The following is a 16440-nucleotide window of genomic DNA, read 5'->3' as shown; positions in this document are numbered from 1 at the left end:
CGGCTCAGCGGCTCGGGGCGGGGCTAACTATGGGGTTTTCATGTTTGATTACAGCTTACCTTTCACCGTTGACAGGCAATGCATTATGACGGGAAAGTAAAGATAGTTACGTACTCACGGTAAGGTAACGGTTTAAGGTTCAAAATTTTCTCTCTCTCTCTCTCTCTCTCTCTCTCTCTCTCTCTCTCTCTCTCTCATTCCGACTATTTTCTAAGGCCACAGAGAAGAATAACTGGGTTTTAATGAATGAGGTTCCCGTTCAATATGCAGAAGTCGTGCAAAACTATTTATCACTAGGATCATAAAAGTCCATGAAAATCCAAGAACTTCTACGAGAGGCTATTCAAAAAGGGGGACGGAGGCGACGGTACGTTCAAGAATACAAGTGTTATAAGTCTTTGCTGAGTGTCTTTGCAGGAAAACAAAACAAAATAGAAACAAATACTCTCCTCTTAGCCTTTCCTTCCTCTGTACTCAAGGGGCGATAACCTTCATATACTTGTTCCTCCTCGCGCAGCACCATTACCACTTCCTTCGATGTGGCGAGGGCGGTGTGTAACGTTACTTGCATATTTGGCTGATGGTGTGGGCTGCCATTTGATGGGTGACTATTTCCTTTGACACGCTAGCGGGGGTGCACGGTAATAGCCTCACACGTGGCCGGCGGGAGCTCTGAACAGGCGTGCACGTCATCGCCAGATCTTTTTTTAATTAAACGTCGTATTGCTATTTATTAACAGTTATGTGGTGGTTAGTTTGGCTTATTTTAATGCCAGTTTTGGGACGGAGTTAGTTAGAAGTGATGGATTTTCCCAGAGTTAGGGCGATATGTTGCTAACGCAGTCGTAAAATAAGTGAAAGAAAAAAGAATCAACGAAATCAACTTTGACCGCGACTTGCGACCGAGTTACGTAGTTAGAAGGGTTGGATTTTCTCACAGTTAAGTCGACATATTGCAAATTCGGTCGCGAAAAGTGATAGAAAGAAAAACAGCAACACCAACCAAATAACTACGCCTTGAAAAAATGTGTGAAGAACCTCGATAAGAAAGAAGGAATAGCTATCATTAGAGAAAAAAAAAAGTTAAGTTGACATATTACAAATTCAGTCGCAAAAAAGTGATAGAAAGAAAATCAATAAAACTAATTATAATCACGCCTTGAAAATTTAAAAAAAAATGCGTGTTGAACCTCGAGAAACTAGAGGGAATGATTATCGGAAAGAAGAAGAAATGAAGAAGACGAAGAAGACGATGACGAAGAAGAAGAAGAAGAAGAAAAAGAAAAAGAAGAAGAAGAAGAAGAAGAAAGGAAGAAGATAATATGAAGAAGAGGAAAAAGAAGAAGAAGAAGAAGAAGAAGAAGAAAAAGAAAAAGAAGAAGAAGAAGAAGAAGAAGAAGAAGAAGAAGAAAAAAAGAAAAAGAAGAAGAAGGCAATGAAGAAGAAGAAAAAGAAAAAAAGAAGAAAAAAAAGAAAAACACGCTCTGAAAAACTATACGAGTCATTTTCACACTCAAGCTTCACACCTCATTAAAACATTCCTTGACATTTTCTTCTTCCTTCTTTTTTCTCAGCATTATTATCTTCTCAAATTTGATAGTGTCGCCTCCATTGCGGTCTGTCTTATACTTTAATTCGTCCATTGATGTTCTTCTCTCGCATCTTTCTTTCAAATCTATCTCCCTCTTCCTCAGTCTCCCTCTCTTCCTCCGACCCTGTTCATGCTTTGTTTTATGTTATTTCTGATTTGATGTTTTTTCTCGTATGTTTTTCTTCACTCAGTCCATCTACCATTTCTTCAGTTTCAGTCTCTTCTTCTGACACTGTTCATGTTTTAATTCGTACTGTTATTTGTCCTTTTCTTTATGTTTCCCATGTCATTTTTTTATTAGCTGTCACCCTTTTTTCCTCTGACCCTTTATATACTTCATTCACACATTCACTGCTGGCTCTACTATAAATTTAATACGACCTCATCATCTTCATTGACACTGTACCTACGATGGATGTTTTGCATTTTACTGAAAGTCTGAGGTTGCGAGTTTTTTTTCCTTGTCTTCCTTCTTTCTATTTTCTTCTATTACTTCAGACTGAGTGGCATACAAATTATATGTAAGAAATTAGCGGTGCCATTCTGAGTCATGCATGCGTTTTTACTTTTTCCTTCCATCAACAAGTTTTTTCTCTCACTTTTTCCTCATTAGTCTCACATCTGTTCTCAGCTCTCTCATGAAGATCCACGTTGGCATGTTAAGACGATGTTATTTAGTTAAGATGAAGGTGGTGCAAGAAGAGTTAAGACATGTTCATTCCCTCAAAAAACTGTTGGAAAAGAAAAGCAGTAAACGTAATACCTTCTCGTCCTCCAAATAAAGTTTTCATGCGTAATAATTATTCCTTCACGCAGTTCATGATCATTATTCCCTTTCTTTCTTTCTTTCTTTCTTTCTTGTTGTTTTATGTAGGTCCTGTTCCCGTTAGCTTTCTTCCCCCTTCCATTTACCTCGCTAGGGTAGACAGACGAAGAAAGGAAGACTGATGAAGAGGTGGATGGACTGATTAAAGAGAGACAAACAACATATAACTATTGATGATGGTGATGATGATGATGGTGGTGGTGGTGGCGGTGATGACGATGAGTACCCCTCGTCTTCCTCTCTTCCTCAGTAGGCTGGTATTACAAGTGAGAAGCGGGTCATACTGCTCTCATCCACGCACTTTCTCTCTCTCTCTCTCTCTCTCTCTCTCTCTCTCTCTCTCTCTCTCTCTCTCTCTCTCTCATAAAAAATGCAATAGGTTGGTTTTCTTACGATCAAGGTGACCTGCGTTAGAGAGAGAGAGAGAGAGAGAGAGAGAGAGAGAGAGAGAGAGAGAGAGAGAGAGAGAGAGAGGTCAACCGGGTCATACGATTCTTCCCATAAAAGGTCGCCTCGCATTTCTCTTTTAAGTTTTCGAAGTTTCTCTAAGACGGTCTCGTAGAAAACTTTCCTTATTTTTCTACAGCTCTTTTATTATTATTATTACTATTACTATTATTTTTTACAGTTCTCGGCCGGTTATCAACAATCCTGCTTCTCCTGTCAGTCAGTCACTTGTCGGATGTTATCTACCGTACAACAACAAAAACAACAACAACAACAACAACAACAACAACAATGACAACAATAAAAAGAGGACTATCGTTATGTTTTGTCGAGGCCGAAGTAAAATTAAAGATAAGTTAAAGAAGAAGAAGAAGAAAAAGAAGAAGAAGAAGAAGAACAACAACAACAACAACAACAACAACAACAACAACAACAACAACAACAACAACAACAACAATAAGTGAGAACTCGCCTAATGATTAAAGACACTAAATAATTAAAGACACTGTAAATAAATAAATATAATGAAACAATAATGGGACATGTGGCGAGTGGGGAGGTGAGGTGAGGTGAAGGGGAGATGAGGGGAGGAGATGAGAGGGTGGGGGGGCGCTGTGGTTAGGGGAATGGAAGGGGAGTTCATTTAAAGGGGGAGGGGAGGGGAGGGGAGGGGAGGGGAAGAGGGGGGGAGGGCGCATCGTGAACAGGTGTGGTGTGGGAAGATGGGGAGAGGAAGGGGGGTGAGGGGGGTCGGGTGGTGCGGGTGGCCGGGGTCAGAGTGTGTGTGTGTGTGTGTGTGTGTGTGTGTGTGTGTGTGCAGCCCTCACGCGAGCCTTCACTACCGGGGGGGTGGGGTGGGGAAGTTAAACGCCATCACCACCTCCACCTCCACCAACGTCTCATCCTATTTTTCTCTCCTATTTTAGCCTCATTCTAAACCCTTGTTGGTATTACGACTGTTTTTGCGTTCCCGGTAGATAAAAGGGAAAGAAAAAGTGTCCCAATGCGAGTCAAAGTGAAAATCGGCTTCATGTCTATTTACTTTCCATCCTTTTAACCCCATGCTGTACTTTGTCTGTCCATATGTTTGTAGTTGTTGTTGTTCTTGTGTCGTGGTATTTCAAAAAGGCATTCTCGGCGCAGTGACATATCAGAGTAACGATTGAAACCCTTGAGGGGCAGACAGACAGCAAGGCGGAGGGGATTCAACTGCGAGAAAAACACAACGGAACAGAGCGAACTTGAGACACTTGCTTGCAGAACACCACAGCGACGTAACAGAGGCGGGGAGGCGACAGGAAGCAGCAGTAGCAGCAGGAGGCGGGAGGGAGGGCGGGAGGTCATGCAGACGGCGAGACTCAGCAAGCTCTTCGGCAGCAAGCAGTGAAAAGAGCGTTGAGTTGCCGTGCTGCTGACGAAGGCCACTGGGTAGGACTTAGGGCGAGTTTGGAGGGTGTCGCGCGATGGTGTGGCTCGCGGCGGCTACAAGGCCTTCGCAGCCGCGCCACACTCACCAAGGGCTTCTCAAAATCCTGTTAGTCTAATGCTGTTACACTCTTCTCACGCGGCAGCCCCCTCCATCGCCCCTCCAGTGCCCCCTCCTCCCACAACTCGCCTGGCGCCACCCCCTTCCCCCACCCTCCCGGCGCCCGCGGTTTCACCCTCGCGGCAGGTTGGTCGTCGCCACAGCCAGTTGCACAGTGGCGAGGTAGCGGCGAGGGGCGGAGGGGACACGTGCCTCCTTCAGTAACATCTTCTTCTGCTCGTGTTGAGGGTAGGCAAAGGCTGTGTTTAGCTGGCGAGAGTTTGGTCGTGACAGCGGCGTGAGGTGGCTGGCGGAGTGCAGTGCTTGCGGTGTGTGTAGAAAGTTGAGGAGGGGTTACTTCCTTCCTCTTATTGTGTTCCGGTTCAACAATTGGTGCTTCTATTAGTGTGTACGGGAACTCTATGCGTCACGGAATCCCTTTTCTATACCGTGACGACGAGGATCATTACCGAGTGAGGCTGATATCCGCGCGGCTGTCGTGGACGATGTGTTGTCTGTGACCCGCCGCTATACTTCCGTCTCGGCCTCTCCTCCACCACCTGCTCCCGGTAGGAATAAAGGGTCTGTCACCACTCGCTAGGACGTCGGCCACGCGGTATAGATGCAAGACAGGAGGTAAGTAACCGCTGCTTCCTCAAGTGCGGCTGACGGAGCAAGGGAAGCAGCTCAGACAAAATAATGGTGAGGGGGGTGGGGGGGGGGGAGGAGGCGCGCGACAGCCTGAGGGTATTAAAAGGTTTCAGAGAGAAGAAAGGTCGTGAATAGTTTACTTTGGTGAGGGGATGATAACTAAAAGAGAGACGGTGTAGAGAGGTCGTGAAGAGTTTGGTTTGGTGAGGGGAAGATAACTATAAGAAAGACGGTGTAGAGAGGTCGTGAAGAGTTTGGTTTGGTGAAGGGAAGGTAATTTTATGAATGACAATGTGGGCGGTTGAAGATGAGGCGAACAAAAGTCTCAGAGTAATCACTATGAGAGAGCAGAAAGGTCATGCACAGTTTGGCGAGGTAAAGGGAAGGCAGTTAACAAAGGAATGTAGCACGTAAACTAATGACATTGTAAACGCAAGTATAAGACTCGGATAAAAGTCTCACGTTAACACTATACGAGAGCGGAAAAGTCATGACAGTCTGGCTCGGTGCAAGGAAGGTTATAAGAATGTTGTATGTCAAGTCACGACAGGATGAAGGCATGAATAAGAGGCGGATAAAAGACTCACGTTAAACATTATTAGAGTGGAAAGGTCATGATGGGAAGAAAGAAAGCTGACGTTCAATTTGATAAGGCATATAGTACGCTTAGGTGACTGGGCACGCATTATTATAGTGAAGAAAATCTCCCCTTCGCTCCCTCCCCTTGAGTTCCATGTACGTAGTCTAATCCATCGCAGTTATCGTCACAAGTGTTGGGATGGGCGGCTAAGTGTTGGCACCCAGACACTTGTGAAACACTTGTGGCGAGGCGGGAGTGCGTGAAACTTCCAATAACTCCTCGCCCAGCTGTCTGAAGGCCCCTGTACGTTCCTTCGCCCAAAATACCTTGATGGTCATATTCTCAAACATTTCCGTGCCCGAGCTCACATACTTGACAAGGCTTTCATAGGAGTTTTGGGCATTTCCATGGATAGTTTTCTGATCCTGGTGGTAGTTTGACCCTTCTTCTGTACCATGAATCTAATATAATCGACCATAAGAACTCAACTGCTTTCCTTTTTGCCTTATATAGGTGAAGAGAGCGGCGGAAGCGTCTGAGATGCCAACCTTAGCCACGAGTAGAGGAGTGGTGTGTATTTTTGGGTGGTTCGGCCTTGTGCAAACTAACGTACAGCCGTCCACAGTTCATTTCTTAGCCTATTGTTATATAAGTGTAGCGTCTATTGGTTTACCTAGGGGACAAAGCCTCTTAGAGAAATATACTTAAGAGGGAAGCGTGTCTGAGCATTGTAAATAGTGGATAAAAGTTATGTGTTGTGTAAATAATGCTCTCTCACCCTATTTCTCTCTCTCTCTCTCTCTCTCTCTCTCTCTCTCTCTCTCTCCAAACATAACAAATGGTATAAAAAAACGCGTGAAAATAAATATAAAATAATTTGCTGGTGATTCTCAATGGCAGATGACACCGGTTTTGGCAGAGAGAGAGAGAGAGAGAGAGAGAGAGAGGCAATACTATAAATACCTCCCTCGCAGATGATATACCTCTTTGAGTCTCCACAACATCCAGCAAACGTAACATGGTATAAAAAGTGAACCAACAGGACCCGAAACTTGGCAACACGCACAATAAACGAACGATTAAGGTTGGCAACACCTCTTAAAAGCGGAGAGAGAGAGAGAGAGAGAGAGAGAGAGAGAGAGAGAGAGAGAGAGAGCTATTACAGTGAGAGAAAGATGAACATAAGCCACCAGAAAACGAACGGAGCAATGACTGGCGGTGGTGGTGATGATGGTGGCGTGTTGGTGATGGTGATAGAGATGGTGGTGATGGTGATGGTAGGGGTGGTGATGGTGATAGAGATGGTGGTGATGGTGATGGTAGGGGTGGTGATGGTGGTGACGTTGATAGCGATGGTGGTAGTGGTGGTGGCGGTGGTGGTGGTGGTTTTCTTTGTAAGACTTGCTGCTGAGCTGAAGGCATTAGTTCGACCAGAAGCCCCAGCGGGAAAAGCCGCCTAGAGGCTACACACACACACACACACACACACACACGTTCGTTCCCTACGGACATAAAAACAAAGAAAACTGTGGGGAAACAAAGAAAAAATGATAAAAAAATTGTATATACTTTATTATTATTATTATTATTATTATTATTGTTGTTGTTGTTGTTGTTGTTATCATGATTATTGTTGTTGTTGATGTTTTTTATCATTATTATTGTTGTTGTTGTTGTTTTTGTTGTTGTTATTCACGGAGCGAAATACTCGCAACATATTCTCCCTAAAAATACGTTTCCCAAATAGACAATCCCAAATAGAAAGGCGTCTTGTTCCCCTTTTATTGCTGTTGTCATCCTCAGCTAACGCCTATACGTGCTTTATTAATTAACACCCTACCAGTCTAGGTGCACAGCCGCCCACACACCTCGCTAATAAGGGCGTGGAAAGGAAGTTGACCCACGCCGTTTAGCAAGACGAGGTGTTTCCGTTTACGTTTATTTCTGCATTTTCTTATTTTCCGCTCTCATCCTATTAAAAAAAACTATAAGCCGGAGAAATGTGCAGAGTTGTAAAGGATATTTGATGACATGTATACGTATTCCCTTGAGTTTTAAACGTCTATGGTCTATCAGTCACCGTCTTCCCACCTAGCCGTCTCGCTTGTGGTATGTTACAGGAGCCTAGCGGAAGCGACACACCGCACTCACTGCCAGCCAGACATTCACCCTAACGAGCTGCCTCTGGAGACATGCTTTCACTTTCATGTAAACACCGCCGTGACAGACAACCAGACAGACAGGTAGACAGACGGAAAGGTAGATTGACAGACAGACTCGAAAACTGACAGACGTGATTCATGATAACAGATTAACGGCTATATAGAGAGGCATATTATAATAATATTTTAGCAGTTTGTACTCCTTGATGAACAGGCTGACAGGTATATATAGAATGACAGGAAGAATGACAAACTAACGAAAAGACTGACAGACAAATACTGGACAAACTGACTGATCGACTGGTTACACGAATCAGTCATAAAAAAGCAAGTATACATATAAATCAACACACACACACACACACACACACACACACACACACACACACACACACACAAACATGGCTAATCAGTCTTACTTCATAATCTTTATACTTATGAATACCCGGACCATATGTGAAAAATAGGTCAATGGACTCCGCAATTATCATGGGCAGGTGTGTGTGGGGGGGGAGGGGGGGATGTGTGTGTGTGTGTGTGTGTGTGTGTGTGTGCTAACTTAACGTATATTAAGCTTAGTTTTCATGCGGCAGATTTATTTATTTACTTATTTCGTTCCTTTTTTACGTAGTTTTTCAATCGTGATTTCAACCACTGCTGCCGCTGCCGAAACAGGCGAGTCATGGCGCGGAGCAAAGGGCGTGTGACCGCCGGCACGGAGCGCTAATACCTGCTAATCCTCGGCACAATAGGCTGCGTTGCGAGACTTTCTCCTGTATTGGTGGTGTCTTCCTTGACGGACTGAGTTTTTTTTTCCTTTCTTTTGATTTCTTGACTGTGCTGACTGAGTTTTTTGTTTGTTTGTTTGCTTGTTTGTTTCGTTTGAGCGTTTGGCGGTGCTCACTGATTTTCCTTTATCTATTTTTTTCTATTACTTCCTGACTGTGCTGAGTTTTTTTTTCTTCTTTTGAGTGTGACTTAGTTTTTGTTTTATAGTTGAGTTTATTTTCCGTTTGACTTCATTTTTTTTACAGCACAGGAGTCAATTCAAGGGCAAAAAAAAAAAAAATGAAACGAAAAAAGCCCGCTACTACGTTTTTCAGTTTTCCTTTTAACCGTTTTTACGTTTTTTACTATTTTTTTACTGTTTTGACTGTTTAGGTTTGACTACGATTGACTGTGTTTCCGTTTGATTGTGTTTACGTTATTTACTGTGTTTTTGTTTGTGTTTATCACTGCATTTTCCGTTCTTTTTTCTTTCCTAATATCAAACACTATAAGCGGGAGGAAGCTGCAAAATTATATAGGATACTTGCCGACATGTTTAAGTTTCCATTGAGTTTTAAACATTTATAGCCAATCATTCCCCATCTTCCCACAAAGCAGTGATCGAGTTGGTCCTATTACCTTCACGTATGTTAAAAAGACTGCAAAATTCTAAAGCATACTTGCCGACATGTTTAAGTTTCCATTGAGTTTTAAACATTTATAGCCAATCATTCCCCATCTTCCCACAAAGCAGTGATAGAGTTGGTCCTATTGCCTTCACGTATGTTAAAAAGACTAAGGTCGGTATTCTTAGACAATAACGCCTCTCACATCAACTGTTTCCAAAGCCCATAAAGGAGACCAGTCGGGTTCTAATGAGTGCTTTATTAGGTTCATGAGATAGAAGAACGGTCAACTATACCTCTAGGGTCATGGAACTACCCCTGGAAATGACCTAAACTCCTATGAAAGCTTTGTCAAATATGTACCTAGGCGCCGAAATGTTCAAACTATGGCCCTAGGTGAGTAAGCTACCATGGGGGGGGAGGGCCAGCAGGTACATGGTCGAACTAATCATATTACCTGCCTGCCGGAGGGGGGGAGAGGCCTGTCGTGAGAGGTGACGTACGTGTGTGGCGGTGCTGCGGCGGGAGGCGTGTGATGGCCTGGCGTGGTGCTTCAGGCTTTATTGCAATTATTATCGTTGTTGTTGTTATTATTATTATTATTATTATTATTATTATTATTATTATTATTATCATTATCATTATTATTATTAGCAACAATACCAACTATATTTACATCATCATTATCAACAACAACAACAACAACAATAACAACAACAACAACCACAACGACGACAACAACAACAATAACAATAACAATAATGATAACACTACTACTGCCACTGCTACTGCTTTTACTACAACAACAACTACTACTACTACTACTACTACTACTACTACTACTACTACTACTACTACTAATAATAATAATAATAATAATAATAATAATAATAAAGCGTTGTGGAGAGGTACACTTATAAAAAAAAAATCTCGCAAGGCAGGGTCAAGTTTTCTTAGCGTCTTGTCTTATCGTTATTGTTAGGAAGATTCTCGATAGTTAAAAAAAAGATCAGATAAAAAAAAACTCAAACATTCGCTCTCATCTGGAAACACCGAGGCGAGGACAAAACAAAACCTATCAAGAGCTTTTCACATTCATCATCATCACCCTTATCATCATAAACACCATCTTCGTCATCATCACCATCATCATCACCATTACTAACAAGAGCACCTTCACCATCACCATCTTCATCTTCCTTTTAAACTTCGCCAACAAGAAGGAACATCAACAGAGCGAGGAAGTGACTCACCCCGCCCAGCCAAAGATACCCAATGCACGCATGGAAACAGAACCCTCTTGTTTGTTATCGGACCCCGGGGAGGCTGGCAGAGGGTTCGACTCCAGGGCTACGTGACACTGGCTGCGAGGGATTTACGTATAAAAGAACAGCCAAATGTCCTACAGATTCTCCTCTTTTCCCCCCTCCACCCCCGCCCTCCTCCTCCTCCTCCTTCTCTTGTAAACAATATGAAAGGGAAGTTCATAAAAGGATAAGTAAACAAAGATGTGAGATAATAATTTGAGCTTTCATCTCTCTCTCTCTCTCTCTCTCTCTCTCTCTCTCTCTCTCTCTCTCTCTCTCTCTCTCTCTCTCTCTCTCTCTCTCTCTCTCTCTCTCTCTCTCTCTCTCTCTCTCTCTCTCTCTCTCTCTCTCTCTTTCTTTTCACAATAATAATTAAATACGGGATCACATAACCACATAAAACACTATAGGCTACGAAGGAACATAATAACCTTTTTTTACTTCTCTTCACAATAATTAAATACGGAGTTATCAAGAAAAGACCATAAAAAGTAACTCAAGAATATAAAACAGCTTTTCTCTCATTTCTTTTCCAAATTACCATTAACTCTAGGGTCACACACCATAAGAAAATACAATGAGAAGTTGCTAAAAAAATATATTAAAAGTTATCTCACTCCTCACAATAATAAATACGAGATCGTCTGCCACAAGAAAATCCTATATAAAGAACGTAATACAGGTTCAGCAAATACAGGATCCCATATCGTAAAATACTATTCGAAGTTACTATAAGTGAAAGAAAAGCTTGTGCAAACCCTCTTTAAATAATCTAGCCTAATAGAACTCAAATAAGAATACTGAATCATCTCTAGAAACTTAATGCACGAGTTAATTAAACCTCTTCCCTCTTGTCCTTGCACGTCAATCTTTAGTGGATAAACATACTTAGTCTTGATCCTTTCCCTCCTTTTTTCTTCTAAGCGTGAGAGCTGTTGAGTTTCCCGACGTGTGGCTGGTGGACATAGTTTCGCATTCTCCGACGCTTTCAGCTCTCTCAACAAATATCTCGAAAGGCTACATAAAGGAGATTGGTCAGGTTCTCATGAGTGTATTTTCCACATTCATAGTGCAGAAAAGAAGTCTTGTCAAACTATAACTAGGCTCTTAAAACTACCCACCGTGGAAATACTAACATAACCTCCACGGAAGCCTTATCAAATGTGGGTGTGCAAGCCTCGAAATGATTGAGAATTTGGGCGTGAGTCTTTCATTCATTTTTGCGTCCTTGAAGACTCCTCACACTACTTCGTATAAATAGAACCATAAGAACATAAGAACATGAGAGGAGACTGCAAGAGGCCGTGAGGTAGGTCTATACAAGGCATCTCCTGCAAACCTAAGCCTCACTACTCACTAACATACTAACACACATCAGGAGCAGCGAGTAGCGGGCTTTTTTTTTTATTGTTTCCTTTCTTTAGTGCCCTTGAGCTGTCTCCTTTGTTGTAAAAAAAAAATACCTATACTAACTATACTAATACAACTTCTACGAAAAAGTTTGTAAATGTGAGTGTTTAAACCCCGAAATCTTTATATAATATGGGCCATAGTTGCGAGGTGGAATGAGGGTGGTGATTCTGTAGGTAGGTATAGGTGATTGGGAGGGAGGAGGAGGTGGTGGTCTTGTCATCGTTTTAAGTTGAAGAAGTCACAGGCGAAGATGTAAGGGAAGGAAGCAGGTGTTGGGAGGTAAGGTAAACATCAGGGGGGGGGGGTGACTCATGCACTCCTCTCTCTCTCTCTCTCTCTCTCTCTCTCTCTCTCTCTCTCTCTCTCTCTCTCTCTCTCTCTCTCTCTCTCTCTCTCTCTCTCTCTCGGTCGGTTTCTGGTGATCTCTCATGACTTGTGACGAGGAGGGCGTTTGTCTATTTCCGTGAGATTAGCGCCTGGACGAGTGTGCCAAGTGTTTGTGTGTTTGTGTGTGTTGTGTGTGTGTGTGTGTGTGTGTGTGTGTGTGTGTGTGTGTGTGTGTGTGTGTGTGTGTGTGTGTGTGTGTGTGTGTGTGTATTTATCTATCTATCTATTCATTTATCTATATATCTAACTAACTAACTAACTAATTCTCTATCTATCTATCTATCTATCTATCCAACTAACTGACTAACTAACTAGCTTACTAACTATCTATCTACCTATCTATCTATTTATCTATCTATCTATTCATCTCTCATCTCCACACACCTGTATTTTCACCCTCTCACCTGTTGTCTTTGTAAACGCAATATAGTACCACCACCTGCAATTTCCTTAGACTTCACCTTTTTTTCACCCCCGTAAGCAACATATGTTCACGAGTCAACAATGTCCTGGTTTTTTTTTTTTAAAGTATGTATTTTCTTCCTCCTTTTACTTTCTTGGACGAGAGGGAAAGGTGAAGGGAGAGAAAGCCGGGGACATAGCATTTGCGAGTGAAGGAAGGGTCGTGATTTTATTTATATAAGGTGATTTGTCTCCCTATGAAGTACCCTTGTATACTATTGAATGGGATGTATTTACTTAACGGCTCGTTGCATAAACTTCCTGTTGGCAGAGTTGAGGTCGTTTTAGAGGATATAGCATTCGTGAGTGAAGGAAGGGTCGTGATTCTAAGTTAATTTGTCACCTTATGAAGTACGCTTGTTAATTTTTGTTAAGGGGAGGCACCTACTAAACGCCCCGGTGCATAAATTTTCTGGCAAAGTTGAGGTAGCTTTAGAAGACATGTCGGGAGGGAAACTATAAGGCCAGTGAGGTGTATAACTTTTGCTTCAGTACATAAAGTTCCTGGGAGAGATGAGATAGTTTCAGAAGACATGTCGGGGAGTTTAGAATATCAAGCCGATGGAATGGATGATTTTAACTTTGGTGAATAAGCTTTCTGGCAGATTTGAAGTAGATTTAGAAGACATACCGAAAAGGAAACTATCAAGCCGGTGGAATGGATGGCTTTAACTTTGGTGCATAACCTTTCTGGCAGATTTGAAGTAGTTTTAGAAGACATGTCTGGAAGTTTAGAATATCAAGCCGACGGAATGGATGGCTTTAACTTCGGCGCATAAACTTTCTGGCAGATTTGAAGTAGTTTTAGAAGATATATCGGAAAGAAAACTATAAGGCCGATGGAACGGATGACTTTAACTTTGGTGCATAATTTTTCTGGCAGATTCGAGGTAGATTTAGAAGACATATTGGGAAGGAAACGATCAAGAAGGTGGAATGGATGGCTTTAACTTTGGTGCATAAACTTTCTGGCAGATTTGAGGTAGTTTTAGAAGACATGTCGGAAAGGAAACGATCAAGAAGGTGGAATGGATGGCTTTAACTTCGGCGCATAAACTTTCTGGCAGATTCGAGGTAAATTTAGATGACATATTGGGAAGGAAACGATCAAGAAGGTGGAATGGATGGCTTTAAATTCGGTGCATAAACTTTCTGGCAGATTTGAAGTAGTTTTAGAAGACATGTCGGAAAGGAATCGATCAAAAAGGTGGAATGGATGGCTTTAACTTCGGCGCATAAACTTTCCGGCAGATTCGAGATAGATTTAGAAGACATATCGGAAAGGTAACTATCAAGCCGGTGGAATTGATGGCTTTAACTTTGGTGCATAATTTTTCTGGCAGCTGTGAGGCCTTTTCAGGAGACATATGGCGGAGTTGGAATGGAAACTAACAGGTCGATGGTACGGATAAGAGGAGAGAAGAAGAAGAGGTATGGAAGAGTCTACACCGTTAGCAAATCTTAGGACTTATGAAAATATAGTAGCTAATGTTACCCCTCCCAGGCGACGATTTTGTATATTAAGAAAACATATCTGGGAAGGAAACAGGAGCATTGGAGTCTCCTTAGGGAATATTGAGATGTATTACTGAAGGCGATAACATTCAGTTTCTCTCTCTCTCTCTCTCTCTCTCTCTCTCTCTCTCTCTCTCTCTCTCTCTCTCTCTTCGTTTTTGCGTAAGTCTTATGTAATCGGTGATTTTCAAGTCTTACGGCGTAAGTTGAAAATCTTATTTTTTAATATGTTTGTTTTAAACAATTTGAAATATATCGTACACGCCATATTTAAATTCAAGTGAGCGTGCTGAGTAACGGTTACAGGAGCAGCTTGGGTGCGGACACACTGACTGCTTTGAGTGCTTTCTTGCAGATCAAACTGAACTCAGATGAGTGCCGTCATGACTTAGTGAGCTGCAGTAGGTTCACTGCAGCTCATTGATGCTCTTTGTTGTACTGTTGTACACAATATAAACACATGACACACATGAATACACACCAATGAAAAAAAACAGTTTTTTTTTATGTGGTGTTTAGTACAGTACATGTCATTTTCATGTGTTGTGTTTTCATTCTGCATTTGTTTTGAAAAAAATAAATATTGAATGACAAAAAAATATGGTTTTCTTATGGTTTTATACACAAACTTATGGTCTCTAACGCAAAATCTTATGGCAAGACACCACAGTAGCTTGACAGGTATGCTCTCTCTCTCTCTCTCTCTCTCTCTCTCTCTCTCTCTCTCTCTCTCTCTCTCTCTCTCTCTCTCTCTCTCTCTCTCTCTCTCTCTCTCTCTCTCTCTCTCTCTCTCTCTCTCTCTCTCTCTCTCTCTCTCTCTCTCTCTCTCTCTCTCAGCAAAGGAGACAACTCAAGGACACACACACACAAAAAGATACAGAACCCCCCCTCTCGCAATAAAGAAAAAAAAAAGTGTTTACTGGTATGCGACGTTAACACACAAAGAGGACTGTATTTAGATGGTGATGAGAGCACTCAAGTCTGTTCTAAGTGTCTGGCTGTGTTAGTGAGAGCGGTGACTATACTAGGTGGGTATTCTCAGACACTTCCGCCTCTCATGTCAACCATTTCCAAAGACAGATAAGGAGATTAATCGGGCCCTTACGAGTTCTTCTTTATATTCACAGCGCAGAAGCCTTGTCAAACTACCACCTCCCGAAACTGACCTCTCTTTCGGCCACCTCTTTTGATACTTTTTTTGTTGGAGCAGCGAGTAGCGGGCTTTTTTTTTATTATTGTTTCATTATTTTGTGCCCTTGAGCTGTCTCCTTTGTTGTAAAAAAATATATATATCTATGGAAACACCCAAGACCTCTACGAAAACCTTGTGAAATGTATGTGTTTGGACGCCTAAGTGTTTGAAAATATGGCCCTATACCTCTTCGTTATGACGCTTAGAGAATATATGAGAAGAAAACAAAAGATGAATCATAAGGAAGATATTTAGACGGTGGAAGGAGTGTTTACGCGTTCGTGTCGCCTCTATCCCTCCTCCTTCTCTGCCTCAGACATAAAGCATAAAAAAATACATGTTCAGACAGACACTTATGACAGTTCGCTCAAGTTTATGGATATGTGTGCATGTGTGTGTGTTAAATGTGAGTGTGTGTGTGTGTGTGTGTGTGTGTGTGTGTGTGTGTGTGTGTGTGTGTGTGTGTGTGTGTGTGTGTTTGTCATATTCATGTGTATCCATGTAAAAATGAAATGAGATAAATATGATACAAGTAACTTCTTAATCCGTATAATAACCAGAAAAGGAAACGCATAGAACAAAATAAACTAAATCACAAATACCTGGGGAATAAAATATCGATATAAGACAAACTTGCGGATACGAATAAGAATGAAGTGAACAAATTACACAACCCAACTTTCTACAACCATATCCACAACTATCCCCCCAAAAACACGTATCGAAGAGAAGAGAGGAGAGGAGAGGGAAGGAAAGACAGGCGAGGAGAGGAGAGGCGAGGAGAGGAGAGAAAAGGAGAGGACAGGAGAAGAGAGTAGAGGAGAAGGAGGGAAAGACAGGCGAGGAGAGGAGAGGCGAGGAGAGGAGAGAAAAGGAGAGGACAGGGGAAGAGAGTAGAGGAGAGGAGAGGAGAGGAGGGAAGGGAAGTAGATGGATGAGGAAAGAAGAGGCAACATGCATTAAAATCTTCCCCCCCCCAACCCATCTC

General features: G+C 42.2%; 2 protein-coding genes across 2 annotated transcripts in view; one reads left to right on the top strand and one right to left on the bottom strand.

Annotated features, from left to right (window-relative positions):
• LOC126998455 (F-actin-capping protein subunit alpha-like) overlaps positions 1 to 16440 on the bottom strand; it is a 52940-nt gene that overhangs the window by 15941 nt on the left and 20559 nt on the right. The gene's annotated exons all lie outside the window — the stretch shown is intronic.
• LOC126998456 (ras-like GTP-binding protein RHO) overlaps positions 4479 to 16440 on the top strand; it is a 43818-nt gene continuing 31856 nt past the window's right edge. The window contains exon 1 of the mRNA XM_050860160.1: positions 4479 to 4638. The gene's annotated coding sequence lies outside the window, so the exon portion shown is untranslated. The remainder of the gene's footprint in view (positions 4639 to 16440) is intronic.

This window comes from Eriocheir sinensis, chromosome 14 (assembly GCF_024679095.1).
Source record: "Eriocheir sinensis breed Jianghai 21 chromosome 14, ASM2467909v1, whole genome shotgun sequence".
Classification (NCBI taxonomy): Eukaryota; Metazoa; Arthropoda; class Malacostraca; order Decapoda; family Varunidae; genus Eriocheir; species Eriocheir sinensis.
The sequence above is the reverse complement of the archived record's forward strand: the minus strand, read 5'-3'. Positions and strand labels throughout refer to the sequence as shown.